The sequence below is a fragment of the Camelus ferus genome, chromosome 6 (genome assembly GCF_009834535.1).
Source record: "Camelus ferus isolate YT-003-E chromosome 6, BCGSAC_Cfer_1.0, whole genome shotgun sequence".
Taxonomy (NCBI): domain Eukaryota; kingdom Metazoa; phylum Chordata; class Mammalia; order Artiodactyla; family Camelidae; genus Camelus; species Camelus ferus.
Genome location: NC_045701.1, coordinates 4,913,806 through 4,934,363, shown reverse-complemented (window position 1 = coordinate 4,934,363; position 20,558 = coordinate 4,913,806). Strand labels below are relative to the sequence as shown.

General features: G+C 46.1%; 1 protein-coding gene across 1 annotated transcript in view; it reads left to right on the top strand.

Annotated features, from left to right (window-relative positions):
* Positions 1-20,558, top strand: part of APH1B (aph-1 homolog B, gamma-secretase subunit) — a 202,761-nt gene that overhangs the window by 132,142 nt on the left and 50,061 nt on the right. The window contains exons 8-10 of the transcript XR_004320375.1: positions 11,395-11,773; positions 15,517-15,551; positions 16,338-16,554. The gene's annotated coding sequence lies outside the window, so the exon portion shown is untranslated. The remainder of the gene's footprint in view (positions 1-11,394; positions 11,774-15,516; positions 15,552-16,337; positions 16,555-20,558) is intronic.

The following is a 20,558-nucleotide window of genomic DNA, read 5'->3' as shown; positions in this document are numbered from 1 at the left end:
TAAGTAGTTCATGTGGGAGGTGATCTCAAGGGTGTGACAGAGGAAGCAGTCAATAAAAGGTTGCCCTCTGGAGTACACGGGCGTGCTGCCCAGAGCCCCTTTCAAGGGAGGCTTTCCTGCCCAGCTGCTGGGGTGGGTCGGGGTCAGCAGATGGCCTCCAGCTGCCAGCTCCTTCCGGGTCTGCCTCAGCTGCTGAGAATAGCCTTGCCCGAGGTCACTCCCTTCCCTGGGCAGCTGGGGACTGAGAGAGGGAGGGGAATTGAAAGTTGACCATTTGGGGGCCACCAAGGGATGCTCTGAAGGCCACTCCTCGCTCCAAAGCCCCTGCAGGTTGGTTGAGGTTCCATCAGGTCTGCATCACAGGTCTGCTTCTCCCCCTGCCCGATCCTGTATCCTCCCCCTTCCTTTTGTGGGTGTTGATGCCTGATAAACACCTTGTGCCCCAAACTCTGGTTCAGCATCAACTGCTGGAGGCGATGGCCTGAGATGATTATCAGGCAGGTCACCACCTAGGCTGTCACCACCCAGAGCTGACTCCCACCCGGCAACTCCAGGAGCCTCAGAGTTGTCCTGCCTGAGGAGCGAGGGAGCAGGGAAATTTATCCACCAACTCCCCTCAGGCACAGGTGAGGGCTGCTCCTGGGGGCGGTGGAATCCCCCGCCCTCTGCGCCTCCCCCGGTGGCAGGAGAGCCCCAGCATCCAGAGAAAACCCTCAGGCGATGATGTGGGGTGATGGCAGCAGGGGGCCAGGCCGGTGGCCCGGGAAATGGGGGGCACAGAGAGGATGCAGGCCGGCAAGACCCCAACAGGGATGCTGCATTCACACACAGGGGTATTAAACAGCAGTGAAAATGAATAAACTGTTTGTATGTGGATAAACCTCACAAAAGTAACATTGAATGAAGCAAGCAAGTTGCGGAAATTTATAGAAAAGTTTAAAACATGCAAAACAAGAGCAAATATTTTTTGAGAGCTATATATACATAGTAAAAGTATAAAAATATGACGAACAGCAAATTCAGGAGTCGTGACTGCGGGCAGGGAGGGAAGGAGAGATGGGGTTAGGCAGATGCACACAGGAGGTCTTAAAATAAAATGGTATTTTATATGTTTTGTTTTTATGCTGGGTAGTACATACTCACATGATCATTGCATTATATTCTAAACTTTTTGTATGTCTGAAAACTTTTCAAATTAAAAAATGTGAATAACCAAAGTAAAATCTAATTTAATGACTCCAAAAGATCTGAAAGAAACAGGTACTGGCTACTGTGAAGGAAATGCCTTGTTTTGCTTTGTTTATAACCAAAAACAGCATTAAGGATGTTTTTAAATATATTTAAAAATGCATCCATGAAAAAGGTACAAGAATATGCTATAGGAACTACCACATCGGAGAGTAGAAATACTTTCAACTTCACGCCTTCTTTATTGTTTGAACTTTTTTTAACAGGAGCAGAAATTGCTTTTTTTAAAAAAAATAAAAGCACACACAAAAAATAAAATTCCACCAGCCTAACACCACTATTTTCATTCTTATTAATTCCTTTCCACATTTTGCTCACACACGTGTATATGTTGTGCTTAGTTGTAATTATATAAAGCATATATGTTATACTCTACTTTTTTAACTTAATCATACACGATAATGTCCATGAATGCGTCTCTATTTCTATATGGACTAAATAGTCCTCATTTTAATGGATACACAATGTTCAGTCATGTTGATGCATGGTGGTTGACAAGTAGTTCCTTCTTTTGGACATTGATGTTGCTTTCAAACTTTAGATATTGAAATAACTTTATGGTAAATATACTCATGGAGGTTTTTATGTTAAATATAACCTTAGCAGAATCCCAGGGGTGCAATTACTAAGTCAGGGGGTGTGACTGTCCGCGTGGCCTTTGCCACGTAACACAGAGAGCTTTCCCTTTGACAGTGGCTGTTTACTTAGAGCCCTGGGTCCTCCCAGACACCTAGGAATCTTCATTTTAGAAAGGATCTATTTGGGGCTTGTTTTTGTTTTACTGGCTTGTGGGGAGGCTAAAGAAGACAGCTGGGAGGAGATGGGCAAACCCCAGTTTGCCTGAAAAAATGGCTACTTTCTAAGGCACACGAAGAATTTAGGCATAAAGCGGACCTAATTTCTAATCCTTACTGCTAGTGGCGAGGTGTGTGTCCTCAGGAAAGTGGCTGGCCCTCTCCGACACCCTTCTCTGAAATAGACATATTAACTGTATCAACCTCTTGGGTCTGCTCTGAGGATGAAATGAGAACATGTACCTCAATGCTGGATACTGTCCTTGGCCCCATAGTGAGTGCTCCGTGGAGATGAGCTGATTCTAAGATCAGCAAAAACGCTCCTCCCGCAGACCGCTGCCTCACGGGCAGAGCCCAGCCCTGCTGAGGCAGAGGCTGCGGAAGCCGCCGGACCCACAAAGCTTCCTGCTGACAAACAAGATTCCTGGATGAGGGGCTGATATTTCTCAGTGGCTCTGATGCTGGTGAAAATGCAATGATTGAAGCAAGCAGGGCGGGGATGGGGGGGGGTGGGGGGATGCAAAGAATCGACTCTGGACTTGTGAGCCTGTATCATCTGTTTTGGCCCCAAGATGAGGAGAAACCGGTGAACGCTGAGGAACTATTATGCCCCAGGTGACTCACTTGTGCTTTGTCCCCCACAGATGAGCTGGGGAGCTGCACTGAGCTGTATGTTAAGTTTCCTCATGTGAAATATGGGGCTGATTATCAGGCTGGGAAGAAACCATTTCTACAAAGAACATGGCACACAGTAGGCACCTAATGGTAGCTGTAATTGGAAACGTGCCCCTGGTCACACAGCTAGAAAGTGGAAGCGCTGAGATTGGGGCCGGGTCTCTTGCTTCCAAAGCCCTTATTCTTTTCTCCACATCACATTTTTAGAAGTTATTTATCGTGTGTGATACTGTGTTGAATATCGGGTATGGAACACACCGTGTGAATCAGTGTGTGATGAGACACTGTGTGCAGTGGGGTATGAGGCATGTGATGCGTGTTTCATGATGAGTTTCAGTCATTGTGTTTTTGGTTTTGGTTTTTAATCGAGGTACTGGGGATTGAACCCAGAACCTTATGCATGCTAAGCATACGCTCTACCACTGAGCTCTACCCTCCCCCCGACCCCACATTTTCTCTCTTTGCAAATACTGTGGTCTGTGTGATACAAAATTCTTCAGAAATACTTTCATGGTGATTCAAATAAATCATAAAAAGCCCATAAACCATGGGCTTTTTGTGTTATGTTCAGAGTGTTCTATAATCATGAAACTCATCTCTCCAATTACTTCTGAAAATTTCTCTTCTCATTAAGCTTAAAAGGATTGAGCTTAAAAAGGATCGAGTCCCCCAAGTGTGCAAAGACTTCCCTGAGGTCAGAGCAGCCAGCCAGGGACAGAAATGCCCTCCCTTGGAAACCCTCCCCGCCTCTCTCTGGATGACAGCTTTCCCTGGAATTAGGAGACATTCACACGAAGGGAGGCAAGTCCAGAGAAAAGTGAAACCTCATTCTGGAGTCTCTACAACTTGTTGAACCTGTCTGGCTAATAGATAAGGAAACCGAGGACCAGCCAGTCACACTGGTCACGAGTGCTCCATGCTTTTGTGTCTGAAACAAAATTACTAACCACCCTCAGGTTCCTGGTAAACAGTGTTTAAGGTTTAGCATCAATATGAGAGATCATATATGAGAACGTCTCTGGTCGTGCAGTTAAATTATCACCTTTCTAAAGTAGCGTCTGTTTGAAATCCCCTGTGGTGGGAGCAGTCCACTGCACCTGAAATGACCGTGGGCTCCTCAGGCGTGCAGAGGTCTGAATTAGGGGCAAGGCGTTCCACTTGTCAAGATGCAAGGAAACGTCATACATTTCATCTTTCTGGTACCAGATTCCGTACAGGGTCAAATAACTCCTCTTGGCAGTGGTCCTCATATGAGGGGCTTGGTCCACCATACTAGGTTATTGTCAGCCTGCTGGACCAGAGTAAGGGCTGCTTGGTAGAGGAAGACCAGGCTTAGGGAACTGGCTCTGCCCATAGTAGGTACCATGTTTGTGGCCTCAGTTTCCTGATCCAGAAGATGGGTGCAGTAATATTTACTGCATCCTGTCCTGTGGCTTTAGATTCAGTCTATAGACTGATGCCTCCCAAATTTGAAACTCTGACCCCATCTTCTCCCCTGAGCTCTAGATTTATATATACACCTGTCCACTGGACCTCTGCTCTTGGATGTCCAATAATCAACAGACCCTCAGACAGAACTTTCTATTCCTGCCTCTCCAAACCTTCTCTTCCCCTCATCTGCCTCTTCTCTTTAACACCATCAGTTTCCATCCATCTGCTCAGGCCAGAGACCCCAGAGAGCTGACTCCCCCTCCTTCTTCTTCCACCCTTACTGCATCAGCCAGTTCTGCCAGCTTTCTCTGCCAAAATACCCCCAGAACCCGACCATCTCTCACCACATACACTATTTTCACCTAGTCCTGGCATCTTTTTTGCCAGAACGCTTGGATATCCCTCTCTCTGAACAACGTTTTAAAATACACAATATAAAATACTGAGGATTACCAAGGAAACCAACCATACTGAAATATAGTTATCAAAATGTTGTAAAGAATAAACATGATATATTAATATACATGCTTCATTATTATCACATTAAATGAAAAGGTCTACTGGCAAGTCTAAGAACGGTTATCATTCCAAGGTAGTGATGAATATAGACGATGCTTCTAGACCTGCAGGAATGTGATGTAGAAACATCTGTGATTTCTAGTGGTGACAGTCACAGGTCACAGGCAATGCTCGTATTAACGTGATTTCTTGCCTACATTTAGCATGGAAGGGAATGGTAAGTTTAGACAGAGGGTGATGAAAATAAAGGTTTTTTGGGGGGAGGGGTTCTGCTCCCTCCCTGCCCCCTCCCCTCATCTAAGTGCATGAACTCCTTGAATTCTGGATGGAAACACCTGACTGAGTCCACACTGTGGCATCTCTGGCCTGGATATTGTAAGACCAACAGGCTCCAGCCCAGCCTCCCTCAGTCCATTCTCTACACAGCAGGCCCAGTGACCCCCACCCCCTGCTACCACTCTGTCCTCATTTCTCCCACCCTCCCCTCACTTGTTCCACTCTGGTCTGCCCCCAGGGCCTTCATCAGCGATGCTCCTCTCCTTGGTACCCATATGACTCCTTTGCTTCCTTGGGCCTCTTTGCAAACATCACCTCCTCAGAGAGGCCTTCCAGGATTCCTCCCTGAAAGGTGTTACATATGTATCGGTCTGTTTCTTTCTAGTCTGTGTTCCTCGCTGGAGTGTCAGGCCTTATTCACCACTATTGGAGGAAACCCTTGCCTCCCTGAAGAGGGGGCTCTAGATGGGATGATGGAGAAATGTGCGGTCCAGACTCATCAGCCGTGAGCGTTCTGGCAAGGGGAGGGCAGCTGGGGAAGTTTTTAGAGAAGCAGAAACCTCAACCCCTGCCCGTTGCCGTTGTCCTCTGCTTCTGTGTCTCACTCCATATGCTCGGTCCCCACGTCACCTGTGTTGCCAGGGGACTCCCCAGCTCAGAGCCTGCAGAGCGCCCAGAGGAGAACAGGGCCCCGGGCCAGGGCAAGGCCTGCAGGCGCAGAAGCTGCCGTCTCGGAAGGCATCGTGCCAACTCCGCTGTCACAACGCGCCCCCAGGGGCTCAGCTCCCACCCCAGACTGAGGGCTCCCTCCCACACTCCACACTGTTGCCCACAAGAGGCATGTTGGGAAACACATTTCCAGAAGGGCACTCCGTCCATCCGAGCTGCTATAGCAAAACAGCACAGACGGGGTGGCTTCAAAACAACAGAATTTTATTTCTCACAGTTCTGGAGGCTGGAAGTCTGAGATCCAGGTGCCAGCAGGGTTAGGTTCTGGTGAGAGCTCTCCTCCTGGTAAGGACCCTCCAGGGTCCTCGGCTGGTGGCAGGGGCGAGCAAGCTATCTGTAGGGCCTCTTATCAGAGCGTAATCTCAACCATGATGGCTCCACCCTCATGACCTAGTTACCTCCCGAAGGCCCCACCTTCGAGCACCATCACCCTGGGGGCTAGGACTTCAGCATATAAATTTCAAGTTGGGACACAAGCATTCAGACCACAGCAGGTGCTTCTGCCCTTTATGGCCGGTGCTCGGCTGTAACGGATCCTCCCGTAACTGAGCCTGGAATGAGCCTTGACGGCCTCGCTTATCCAGGATCTGGGCTTCGCTCTCTCCCGGTCTGGCCCACCTGATCTCTCAGCCACGTTCAGCTCCTCCAACCATCATGCTGCCTGTACCCCTGTGGGGGTACAGATCGCCTGTGGGGCTGCCTGAAGAGCCACCTGTCGGCCGGCCACAGGACAGGTCTCCCACCTCTTGAAACAAATAAAAGCAATGATCTAGCTCATGGCCCAGCCTAATTCACCAGGTTTGGTTCCCAGATGTTGAAATTTCCTTCCCAGGGCTCTCAGGAACCACTCCTGGGTGGAGTGGTCGGGTGGGGCTGGCCCTGGGCCGTGTGGCATGACTTCGCCGGAGAGCTATAAGTCAGGATCTGGGCTGAAGCTGGGGTCTTCCCACAGGGCTGAGAGGCAGACAGGAGATCAAGCAACAGACCTGCCCCGGCTCAGGCCACCTTAACATAAACAGGGTAAGAGTACAAACGGAGGCCACAGGCCATATGCCTCAGTATTTTTAAAGGATAAATCAAGCTAACAAAACATGATATAAAATATGTCCTGTCTTCCCACCTTGACAAACATACTTTCCTACAAGGTGGAATGCCAGGTTCAGATTTAGAATGTTCACACTCCTCAAAGTTCCAAGTATGGTAGCAGAGCCCCCAACTCCCAACCCGTAGGTCCCCCTGCCCCATTTTCTTTTTTTGTTTTTAATTGAAGTACCGTCACTTACAATGTGTCAATTTCTGGTGCACAGCACGGTGTCCCAGTCATGCATACACATACATATATTTGTTTTCGTATTCTTTTTCATTATTATAAGGTATTGAATATAGTTCCCTGTGCTATACAGAATTTTTTTTCTATTTTTATACATAGTAGTTATTGTTTGCAAATCTCAAACTCCCAAATTTATCCCTTCCCACCCCCTTTCCCCAGTAACCATAAGATTGTTTACTATGTCTGTGAGTCTGTTTCTGTTTTGTAGATGAGTTCATAGTGTCCTTTTTTTTCTTTTTTTTTTTTTTAGATTCCACATATGAGTAATATCACATGATATTTTTCTTTCTCTTTCTGGCTTACTTCACTTAGAATGACGATCTCTAGTTCCATCCATGTTGCTGAAAATCCCTGCCCCGTTTTCTTTTCACTCCCAGCACCATGTCTCACACCATGAGGGGCCTTAGGTGAATGCACCTTGACACTCCAGCCCTGCACACAAACAGCTGCCCTCGGCCCCCTCTCGGCCCAAGGTAAGCAAAGCAGCTGGGCAATCTGAGAGAGAGCTCATGCGGGCCCTGCAATTGGACTTGGAAGCTCATGGGTAGGGAATTCGGGAGTTCCTGGTAACCCGAAGAGGGCACAGCCACTTGGCCCGAGGAACTCCTCACCCTAAGAGGAAGGACAGGGCTGGAGGAGGACCAGAGGGCCTCTGTAAAGGGTAAGGCCCAGAGTGAGATGCCCTCTTCCCCAGGTTCAAGGGCAGCCCCTCCCCGGAGCCCACAGCTGAGCAGGCAGACAGGGGAGGGGATTGGAGAACGGAGCCTAGGGAGCTTGCCCCAGGCAGGGAAGGAGAAGTAAAAGTCTGTTTAGAGGGTGCTGGGGACAGAAATGCTAAAGCTTCAAAGGCAAATCCAACTCATTTGGGGCCATTTCTAAGCACCTGCCCTTAAAGGAAGATTTTGCTCTCATTTAGGATCTAAAAAAAAATCCTCTGCAGATTGTTTCAAAACATTTTGTTGTGAAAATTCTAGTATGTTGTTGTTTGATGGCTTCACCATTCATAAGATATTCCACCCATCCAATTTCAAAATCTGAGCAGGGCATTTAACACTCTTTCCATAAACACAGTTAAGAACAACGAGCCTTGGGTTGTAGTTGCTATTGTTAACCTTGTTTTTTTTTTATTATGACCAGTTTATGGGAGAAATGCCAAGGGGCAAAGAGAATGAAAAATTAAAGTAATTTAAAAAATAAATAAGTGGGATAAATATAGGAAGAAACAGAGATGTGTGCATGGATTATGAGGAAAAGAAACACAAAAGACCTATTTACACAAATTGACTATTCCTAAGCTGGTGCCTTTTAAGAAACGATTGTTAAAGATGTTTAAACTTTGTTGCATTTTTACAACCAATAGCGATCTTACCTCTCATCTCGAAGTACTTGCCGTTTGAGTTGTATGAACCTGTTGTGTGACAGATTTCTGATTTCTCAACGCTTTCTAGAACTGTCTGGGCGTGAACCTCCAGCCCCAGATCACGGAGGTGGTTCCTCTTGTTTCATAGTCACATAAAAGTGCGAAGCAAGTGGTAAGAGTCAGGCATCTGAATCAGCAGGGCTCCCTTTGGCCCCTCCAGCAATCTGTGATCATCCGTAGTAACTCATTTTTAGGTAGGACTGGAACCTTTTAACAGGTGACATCATATTGTGTCTAGTGGTCCGCCGGTAGCCAGGGGCAGGTGCCCACATCCTTGAGATACAGATAAAGATGAAGAAGAGAAAGGTGAAGCTGCTTGCCTGGGGTCTGAGAGCAAGTTAGTTACTGGCAGAGCCAGGACACGAACCGGGGAGCTCCCGGATCTCCTGTCGCCTGGTGCTGGGGGCTTGTTTCTTTGCCTCCCATTCTGTCCCCATCCCCCACCTTCTCTCACCTGTTTTCAGTGGAGAAGAGCTCAGGGCATCTGTGCTCCAGCCACATGACTAGGGCGTGGATGCCTGACAGTGGGAGCATCATTCTGGGTTCTTCTGATGAGGGGGTGTGGGTGTAACCAGCTGTCTGTGGCAGGAGCGGACCCCACAGGCAGCTCTGGCAGGACCTGTTTCCAAGAAGCAGGGAAAAAACAGGGTCCAATGGTGCCTTGAAATTAAACATATGACATCCAGGTGGGCCAAATATGGAAACAAAATAATAGCCATGCTTTGGGAAATCACCATCCTCACCAAGTCTGAGGACACTGGCCCAGATCAAAAGGGAAAGAGGGAGGGAAGGGGCAAACCAAGCAGATGAAGCTGCTGCTTTGAGCCAGGATTGCCCCTGAGGAGAGTCGTCAGGGATGCTGTTAGCTGAGGCAACTGTGCCTGCTGGACGAGCCACGAGTAACTCTCAAGAAGTGGCTGTAAGAGTCAGAGCTTAATTAATACTAAACACATGTCGGATGGAAGAATGGCTGGATGCTGGAAGGCCTGATGGGTGGGTGGGTGGATGGAGAGACCAGAGTGAAGGACTCAGTGCTTTGCCATCAGTGTTTCCACAGGCAGCGCGCTCTGGCTGCATTTGCTCCTCTGTATTTCTGGAACTGCTTTTCAGGTTGGAATATTGGATTCTGCCTTTAACCAAATTTTTTTTATTTTTAAATTGAAGTGGGAATTTAATAAGAGCAGCTGAAATCCAGAAGAAATTCCTCTCCAAACCCTCCTACCCACCAGCAGCCCAGAAAGAGCCTAGACCCTTCCCATGAGTCATTTTGGGGGAAAATGTGTCATCCCTCTGAGGCCATCTTTACAGAGACTTGTCACCTGGCAGGTCATACCTGACTTGGCAACTCTGCAAAGCTATAGACATTGGGGTGGGGAACCCACCATTCAGAAGCCACATCTAGCCCTTTGCTTGATTTTATCTAGCCCTTGACAAAATTTACAAAAATATTGACTTGACTGTCATGGGCCATTGTTGTCTAGTTTTAAGAATTGTTTTGTTCACATGGCAGAGAAAGAGTTTATCTCGGAGCCAGAAACCCTGGGCTCTGTTCCCAGGCGAGACATTTCATCTGTCTGAATCTGTTTCCTTATTCGTAAAATGACATGATTCTCTGCCTGTCCCAGGATGTTGTAGGAATCAAACGCAAATCAAATGACACATCTGAGCATTCTCTACAAGCGTAGATTACTAGTTAGAAGGATATTTATTGAGCACCTTTTGGATGCCAGGCACTGTTCCAAGAGCTTTACATGAATCAACTCATTTCATCATCATAACGTCACCATGGGAGGGGGGCATTGTCATTACCCTCATTTCTAGATCCGGGAACCAGGATGCCAGCCCAAGGTCACTCAGCCAGAGGCAAGTCAATTGTCTGCCTGCAGAGCCTGCCCGGCACATTCTGCACACACACTTAGGAGCGTCACTGCCATCGCCATCTGACTGTCACTTACTCAAGCCTGCTGGTGATGGAGGGGGTGGTTGGGGGGAACTAACATTGATATCACCACCAAAGGCTGGTTTCAAAACTTGTACAAGACTCACCATTGCTGCTTGTATTGGTCTGAAATCATCAACAGAGATGTGTCTGTAGATTGGTGGCCCACGAGGCCATCACAGAAAAGAAAATTGAGGGTGGAAGAGGTGAAGAGCCTTAGTCCATGGTCACCCAGCCAGGGAAGAGCATGGGTGGGATTTGAACCAAGCCCCCAGAACCCTCACATCTGCCCTCACACCGGGCCTCCTGTTGTCTGTGTGTCCCACTCAGACACGGTGACAAAGTGAGGGACGCATTTTTCTCCTGCCCCTGGAAGTTCTACATGAATAAGAAGCAGTGGTTTAATGAGATGGGTGTGACAAGGCAGAGAGATCATTTTGTAGCAAAGGGTACTGTCTGGGAAAGGAAGACACGGACAGGCCTCAACAGTGGGGCCGGAGTAGGGGCTGTGCAGTGATCAGGGGACACGAGGGGCAAACTCGCCCTGTTCCCCAGTCTTCCCTCAGGCCAGCCTGGTGTTGAGAAGAGGTTTGAAATGAATGTGTTGATCCATCAAGGCTCTGCCACATGGCTCCTCTCCCCAAGGGAGGCTGTTTCTGGTACACGTAGCACAAGTGTTTCCTCAGATGCGATCTGGGCTCTGGGCTCACCTTGATACGCCTGCAAGTCCCATGTTCTCTACTTTGAAAGGCTGGAAACACATTTTTCTTTGAATGTTCAAGTCTACCTCCATCCAAGCTATTGAAAACTAAGAGTGGGCAAAAACACCCAGCTGGGCCCCCAAAAGCCAGTGTTTTTCATTCTGGCCCCAAAATCCAGGGGGATGATTTCCAAAAGCTTTTTTGGTTGCCTAAACACGGTGTCCACCTCATACCATCCAAAGATGTCGTTCAGAATAGTCCCAGACAGGAGCCCAGGGCGTTTGGAGGAACTTGGGAGCTCCCCTGAGTCACAGCTTTTGACTTTTTTTTAGGTCAAGACTGTTCATCTAAATCTGGCACAAGAGAAGCTGGTGTTTGAAGCCATTGGAACAAGATGAAAATAGCTCCCCAGCCTCCCTCTCCCTCGCCTTTCCAGCTCCAGCACCTGACACAGAAGTCACCGGGCCTGTGGCCAGGGCTCGTAATCCAGACCGTGGTGAAGTTGCCAAGGAGGCTCCCCTGTTAGTTTTGGATCCACAAGTGAGGCTGGGCCTCGGGCTGCTGGGCTCCACTTGGCCCACAGATCCCAAACATCTGAGATGTGAAAGACAGCGTATGGGGGGCTCTGATCACCCCGTGTGAGGGCACCAGCTGAACAAACTGAATGACGTGCCATCAGCCGTGGGCTTGGAGGAGACCTGTGTCTGGCCGGTAAGCAAAAGTATCTGCCTCTTCCAAAATGTGTGCACAGTAGAGATACATACTTGAGATTCATTGCTAAGATCAGGTTGGTCACCCTGAGCAGAGGAACAAGTTGGAGACATACTCTTCAAACTCCATAAAATTGTGGGCTCCATGGGGACAGCAACACGTTGGTCCCATTCACTGGCCTTCCTAACACTCAAACAGTGCCTGGCTCCTGGTAGTAAATAGTTCGAAGCTGTAAATAATTACCGAGTGAACACCATCTCACCTCTTGTAGCTACTGGAATCAGTGTGCTTTCTTGGAAATATTAGACATTTCAGACCTATTTTTTAATTTTATCATTTGTCGACGTGTAGTTGATTTACAATAATGTTAGTTTCAGATGTAAAGCAAAGTGATTCATGTACATACGTATATATTTTTCTTTTCAGATTCTTTTCCATTATATGTTTTTTTTGCCAGGGGTGGAAGTACTAGGTTTACTTACTTATTATTTTTGATGGAGTTACTGGGAATTGAATACAGGACCTCTTTTTTTTTAAACTGAAGTACAGTCAGTTACAATGTGTCAATCTCTGGTGTGCAGCATGTCCCAGTCATGCACATACATACATATATACATTTTCATATTTTTTTCCATTAAAGGTTATTACAAGATACTGAACACAGCTCCCTGTGCTATACAAAAGAAACTTTTAAAAATCTATTTTTATACATAGTGGCTAACATTTGTAAATCTCAGACTCCCAAATTCATCCCCTCCCACCCCCTTTCCCCAGTAACCATAAGATGGTTTACCAAGTCTGCGAGTCTGTTTCTGTTTTATAGATGAGTTCATACTGTCCTTCTTGGTTTTTTTTGAACCCAGGACCTCACGCATGCTAGGCATGCGCTCTACCACTGAGCTATACCCACCCCTCTTCCATTATGTGTTATTACAAGAAATTGAATATAGTTCCCTGTGTTATACAGTAGGTCCTTGTTGTTTATCTATTTTATATATAGTAATGTGTGTCAGACACAGTTTTGTTGAGGAACTTCAGTCCAAAGTTTCTTTGTCTGTGAAATGGGCACAGGCTCCCCTGCATTTCTCCCAAGGTTACTGCAGTGAATATGGGAAACGCTTTGAAAACTGAAGCATCTTACACACGTGAGGGAGTGGGGGATCTCGTCCCCTGAGCCCTACCGTGCCTGACTGTGAAAGCAGTCAGAACCTGAAAGTATGCTGAAGATGTGAGTTCTTTCTTTTGATCATGAAAGATGGTATCTTTAAAGATTTTTACACTTTTTGCTTATGGCACTGAAATGTGGTCATCCCTGTGAGGGTAATGAGGATCAGCATCCATGAAAGGGACATTATAAGTGGTGAGGTGTGAACTGGGAAGTCACAGCTGAGCAGTTAAGAGTGAAGAAGTGGAAATTCCTTCACATTAAAATAGAACTGACCAGTACAGTACCCTCTTTAAAAATAAACTTTTTGAGTCTTTTGTATTATCATGAAGGGTCTGGCCAGTCAGTGAATACAAACATTAGCTACTGTTCAGTGAATGCCTTTCCCATGGGTGGACACTGGGCCCGCAGTTTGACCACCATAATTTCATTTGCTCCTTTCTTCAATGCAATGAGGTCAGGGTTATTCCCATTTTACAGATGGGGTTCTTGGGAAACATTTGGAAACATTGGGAAAATGTATTGTCTCTGGGCTTCAAAGCCATTTTCCCAAGATCACTAGCAGACATCTGGATATCTCTAGCAATGAAGATGAAGAGGCAAAGAGAGTAATAATTGGGACCAACCAATGGAATGACAGGAAGACCCTTCTGTTTTGTTACAGGCAATTTTTTTCCCACCTTTTCTACCACAAAGCCATGTAACAGGCTGGAGCCATCTATAAGGTACCGCCCAGGACTGTGCAGGGTCTGGCTGCCCCGAAATCAAATCAGATCAGTGAAATGAACCCAGGCATGCCCCACTGTCAGGGTAAACGGGACCAACAAGGTGCTTGAGGACAGTTTGGAGCAATCACGCGGGAAGGACCACTGCTCTCCAAGGACCACTGCTGTCCATTTCGAAGTCGGCTCCAAGGGAGACTCCCTTTATTCCACCAGGGGTCTCAACCGGGCACGTTGGAACCACTTGGGGGCTTCAACGTCCTGTTGCTGGTCAACCCCCGGAGGTTCCGACTGAACTATGCAGGTGGGGCCAGGGCGTGGGGAAGGTTTTCAGATCTCACCAGGTGGTTCTAACAAGCAGAGAATCACTGCTTTCAGACTTTTGGGAGCTCTTCCTGTAGAAATGCCTGCAAAGTCTATGGCTCCCTTGAATCTTGTCAACAATAGCCTATCTCCTTCCCATAAAGATAGACTGAATTTTGTAAAGGCAGCTCAAGTCACCCAGAACTGAAACTTTGGAATAAGAGTGAAATACCAGTTTTGTCCCAAACAGGATGAGAAACATCTGAGATGCACCTGGGTTCCTCATGTGGCTCCCCGGGTGGTTTCCAAGGTGATAATTCACTGAGCACCTACCACACACCAGGGGTTATGCTGGGGTCAGAGCTCTCAAGGACATCAGAGCCGCTTCTCCAGGCCACTGGGGACCAAGACCCAGACCTTGGGTGCCCCTGCTACCGAGGCTTCCTCACGCTGGTGTCTGTTCGAGGGACTTTGCGAAATGCCCTGTCCCCCTCCTGCCACACGGAGCTATGGCCTCAAAATGTTCCTGGTTTCCAAGGCAAAGGTGCTCTATGACCAGCATCTACCAGACTGCATTTGGTCCCAAGCCGTGGCCTGGGGTTCAGGGTAAGTGACCTCCCGTGCCCTCTGTCATGCCCACCCACAGGTCCTGCCCACTTTGCCTCATCTCTTGATGGAGGTGTCCCAGAAACAGGTTCTAGAAAAGCAATCAAAGTGTCAGAGAGGAACAAAACTCAGACTGACAAAGGGAAAGGGATCATGTGACTTGACTTTTCTCGATAATGCTGTGTTCTGACTGCTGGTTTCACCCTGTAACCTTAGTAGGTGTCTAAACACCTCTAGACCTCAGTTTCCCTGACTGTGAATAAAGGAGATTTAAGTGGGTAATTTTTTGTTTCGTTTTGTTTATTGAAGTATAGTTGATTTACAATGTTGTGTTAGTTTCAGGTATATAGCAAAGTGATTCCATTTTATATATATATTATATCAATTATATATATATATATATATATATATATATATATATATATATTCGTTTTCAGATTCTTTCCCATTATAGGTTATTATAAGATATTGAATATAGTTCCCTGTACTATAACCTTGTTATCTATCTATTCTGTATATAGTAGTTTGTATCTGTTAATCTCAAACTCTCCCCTCCTCATTTCCCCTTTAATAGCCATAAGTTTGTTTTATACGTCTGTGAGTCTGTTTCTGTTTTGTAAATAAGTTCTTTTGTATCATTTTTTTAGGTTCCACATATAAGTGATATCATGTGATATTTGTCCTTCTCTGTCTGACTTACTTCATTTAGTATGATAATCTCTAAGTCCATCTATGTTGCTGCAAATGGCAATATTTTATTCTTTATATGGCTGAGTAATATTCCTCTGTGTGTGTGTGTGTGTGTGTGTGTGTGTGTGTGTATTCTTTATTTATTCATCTGTTGATGGACACTTAGGTGGCTTTCAAGTCTTGGCTATTGTAAATAGTGCTGCTATGAACATTGGGGTGCATATATCTTTTTGAATTAGAGTTTTTGTCTTTTCCAGATATATGCCCAGGAGTGGGATTGCTGGATCATATGGTAAGTCTAATTTTAGTTTTTTTAAGGAATCTCCATAGTGGCTGCACCAGTTTACATTCCCACCAACAGTGTAGGAGGGCTCCCTTTTCTCCACACCCTCTCCAGCACTTATTATTTGTAGACTTTTTGATGATGGTCATTCTGACCAGGGTGAGGAGATACCTCATTGAAGTTTTGATTTGCATTTCCCTAAAAATTAGCAACACTGAGCATCTTTTCATGTGCCTGTTGGCCATCTGTATGTCTTCTTTGGAGAAATGTCTATTTAGGTCTTCTGCCCATTTTTTGATTGGGTTAGGGTTTTTGTTTGTTTGTTTTGTTATTGAGCTATATGAGCTGTTTGTATATTTTGGAAATTAAGTTCTTGCTGGTCACATCATTTGCAAATATTTCCTCCCAGCCCATAGGTTGTCTTTTCATTTTGGGAGTTTTATGGTATCATGTCTTATGTTTAAGTCTTTAAGCCATGTTGAGTTTATTTTTTTGTATGGTGTGAGGGAGTGTTTGAACTTCATTGATTTACACGTGGCTGCCCAGCTTTCCCAACACCACTTGCTGAAGAGACTGTCTTTTCTCCATTATATATTCTTACCTCCTCTGTCAAAATTAATTGACCATAAGTGTTTGAGTTTATTTCTGGGCTCTCTATTCTGTTTAAATGGATCATTTTTAACATCCTTTCCAGCTTTAAAATTCTGTGAATATAAGATACTGTGAGCCTAAACTTTTCAAATCAAGACTAGATTTTAAGCTAAACTCATTACAACTCTGGCCTCTGCTGACCAGGGGGACCAGGAATGGATGGGCACAAAAGCAGAGTGGCCACATGGAGTGTGAAAGCTGGAGACAAGCGTTGATAGCCTGTGGTATGTTCCAGATGTGTCCACACAATGAGTTTCCAGGAATGGCTGGGCACAGGACCCTGGTGCCAGAGTGAGAGAAAAGCTTTCTTTGCAGCCTGCTGTGCAATTATGGTCACACCTGTGTGGCGGTGGTCATGGAGGTAAGAGGAAATCATTCTGGAAGGAGGGTGGGACTTCTGCGAGGACTACCTCTCGGCTTGATTGTTTTGTGGAGACGCAAGACTTGCTCATGAATCCTCACTTTTCTGGAAGCCAGAGGAGGTGGTGGGGCTGATAACTTGGGCCCCGTGGAACAGTGCGGTTTCATGTTGAGAGCGGAGTCTGTCGGCAGCCCTGCTCTCCGATCTTCATCTTGCCACTTACTAGCTGTGTTACTTAGGGCAACTTACTTCACCTCTCTGAGCCTTGGCTTTATCATTGGAAACTAAGTAGGGATAATACCCACCCCACGGGGTGTAGGGCTGATTAGATACAACGATGCACACAAAGCGCATAGTAGGTGATCAATGCACAGTCGCCGAAGGAGCACCAGCACCTCTGGGTGTTGTCACCTAGACAGTGTGAGAACCACCTGCGCTGTTACTGCACGCCCTACCTAGCCGGCCTCATTGCAGGTGGAACCAGGCATCTACCTGGGAAAAGGAAAGCTCTCCAGAAAGCAAAGACATCTGCTCAAGGGAAGACAGAGGGACCCTAGTAGCCAAGACTCCTGCATCTTTTTCTGGCTCTTCCTGCCACCCTTTGACAAAGCAAGGGGACACCGCCCCCCATCTTTAAGGGTAGAGGCACTAAATGATAGCCAGTCCATAAAAACATGCTAACAACATAAACACAATGCTTCATTGTCATTCCCAAGCCCAAATTATTCAAATGTGGGCCAGGGACCAGCCCAGCATGAGGCAGTGGGGCGGGGGACCCATGTGGTCTCCTGACAGCACAACATGTGGTCAGGATGACAAGTCTCTGGTTAACCCCAGGTTAAACACATAATGTGCTTATTATATATTTAAGTACATTGTTGATGTTTTTCAACAGGCAGCTTCAACATCATTTGGGTATAAAACTATCATTCAGGAGCGTTTTTAAAAATAAAAATAATCCTTTGTGTTTGGGGACGGGTGGTGAGGGAGGAAGGCATCAGCATTGTGTGGCAAGCAGGACTTTTTTAGCTTTCAAGTGATGTCACTTAACAAGTTCAACCATAATGCAGTCAGGAAATAGCCCCAGTGCATAGCTGCTTGTTGTGTTTGAGGGGACCTGAAAGGCTCACCCATTCTGAAGCTCCTTTCCCCCAGATCTAGTGTTGCCCACTGTTAGCTGCTCTCTTGGGTCATGGTCCCAGAGAAAAAGAGAAAGGACAGCAGGAGTTAGGTTGATTAGCTCACTTAGCATTGGAATCACCTGGGGAGATTTAACAATAGTGATGCCCGGTCTCACTCACTGGCGTGGGGTGCAGCCTGGGCATTGGATTTTTAACAAGCTCTCCATGTTACTGGCTCCAAGTACAGCCAAGATTGAAATTCACTCTCTCATAACCTCTTATCTCAATGCTCAGCCCTCACTCCCTCCCTCCTCCCTCTCCAGCCCTCGTTAGTCCAGCAAGCCCGGTGGCTCAGCAGACACCCAGCAACAAACTACAAGGTAGGTCTTGGGATCCCATTTTACAGATGAAGAAATTGAGACCCAGAGAGGCTAAGTGACCTTGCCCAAGGTCAGCACCAGTAATTAATGGCAGACTGGCTCTCTCTGGCTTCAGAGTGATTCCCAGCTCATCAGGCTGCCCTGATAATGTGGGAGCATTAACTCATTACTGAGTTATTAATACCTCAGAGGATGTCATTTATAGTAATAGTGCCCCCTTACATTTTTATAGAGGTATGATGGTTCACAAAACGCTTTCATTTTAATTTATTTTATGATATTAAAGATGATTCCCGGGGGAAGGTATAGCTCAGTGGTAGAGTGTGTGTTTAGCATGCACGAGGTCCTGGGTACAATCCCCAGTACCTCCACTAAAAAATAAAGAAAGAGACTTAAATACCTCCCCCTCCCCAACCAAAGAGAAAGACGATTCCTGCATTTTAAGGATGAGGAGACTAAGGCCCAGAACACGAACTTGCTCAGTGGTCACACAGGTCAGGGAACCAGAGCTTGAGTCCAAATCCTCTTCCCCCTATTTCCAAAGAATGGCGCACATGGGAAAATGGCGGGGGTGGGGATGAATTTTTTGGCTATAGGGAAGGTTGGAAAGTTTTAGAGCAGGACAGGCTCTCAGGTTTACCAGAGGTGGGAACCCAGGAGGCAGCAAAGGATGCTCTGTTATTTCCACGATCGGGCCTCTGTCCTCCAGCCCAGCTCAGGGAGGTGAGCACGGTGAGTGTAAGGTGTTAATGCCAGAGGCCCCGCCCAGGAGAGACTAGAGGAGGGCAGAAGCCTTTCTGTCCCTGGGCACCTGGCCCCACGTATTAATGTTACATTTCCTGAATTTGATCATTGCTTTGTTGTTCTGTATGAGAATATCCTTGTGCTTGTAAGTTACATGCGGAAGTATTCAGTAAAGTTGTGATATCTGCAACTTACTGTCAGATGATTCAGAAGAAAGAAGCACGTATGTGTGTCTGTATATATGTGTGTGCAGACAGAGAGAGAGAGAGAGAGCGGTAAAACGTTAACAGCACGGGCAGAGGTGGTCCAGCTCAGGGGTAGAGCACGTGCTCAGCAGGCACGAGGTCCTGGGTTCAATCCCCAGTACCTCCATCAAAAATAAACAAATAAAACATAATTACCTCCCCCCCAAAATACACAGTGCCATATGTCAGTTATATATCAATAAAACTAGAAGGAAAAAAGTGATTTTAAAATAGTTTAAAAAACTTTTTAAAAAGTTTTCAAAAATGTTGAAAGCTAATGAGTCACATTGATGGGTATACAAGCGTTTGTTGTAATAGCTTTGGAACTTTTCTGTAGATCTGATTTTTTAAAATAACAAGTAAAAAGAAGAAAGGAGAGGAATTACAGGTGTAGTTTTAGAAAGAGCCAAATAATTTTCATGGTGAGCTGTGAAGGACCAGGGAAAATACTTTTAGCCTGAAACTTGGTTACTGTTTCTAAAAGCATAAAGGTTACTGAATTATTGGCCTGTGTCACTGCAGAGCTGAGGAACACTGGATGCCCAGGAAACACAGGTGCATGGCAGTAGTTCCTGGGTGAAGCTCTTCCCCCCCAAATTTTTTCTTCTCTGAAAATGAAAATTAAAAGGAAGGCGAAAGTGAAAATAAAAATAGTAAGCATTGTTTTATAGACCTGGCAGATTTGCTCAGACGTCACAATTATTTAGCAGGGCTTATAAGTCAATAGAAATGAAAATATGCTCTATGTTACTATGTTAAAACAGCTACCCATAGAATGTATCTACTTTTAATTATTGGTTTTATAAATAAAACCCCATGGAAATTTTTGTTCTGGGAAGTTGATGTGCACCCTGTGATTTCAAAAACATATTAGAAGTGGAAACTTTTAAAATATATAGTTCATTGCAATAGCCTTTATCGTAATGAGACAATATTTTGAAAGACTAAAGACTCTGAGTGCCCCCATTAAGGCAACAGAAGTCTATGCCTTACTGTATTTTAACAATATATCATGACAGTGGGATCTTTGCTCTTTTCCAGAATTGTGTATGAGAGCCCACAGCTGGAAACTTCACATTTTTAGAGCAGCTCCACCTGGCTGGGGGGGGGGGGGAGAACCTGACCCCTGTAAAAACTTTCTGAAAGACAAAACATCATTTCTGCAGAACCAGCACCCCATTTCTCCCCCTTGAACCCCATCACTCCATCCCTGGTCTCTGCAAGATACATTGGGGTGGGGTTGATGGTTAATTTTTTGAGGGGTGTGCCCTTTATGTAAAGTGAGATCATTTTATGCCATCTCCTCCCATTGCAAGGGGGTCACTTGATTGGTCCCATGTCTTAAAGCTGGCGGTGGGAGAACCAAGATGATGACCCCAAGACGATCTCTTGTAGAGCTGCAGAGCTCGCTGGCCTGACCAGAGCTGGGAGGAAGTGGAGGGGAGACTTGGGCCTTAAGGTGAGAGAGAGAGAAAAGAGGCCAAGGCCACCTCCTCTAGTCACAGTTCTTGAAA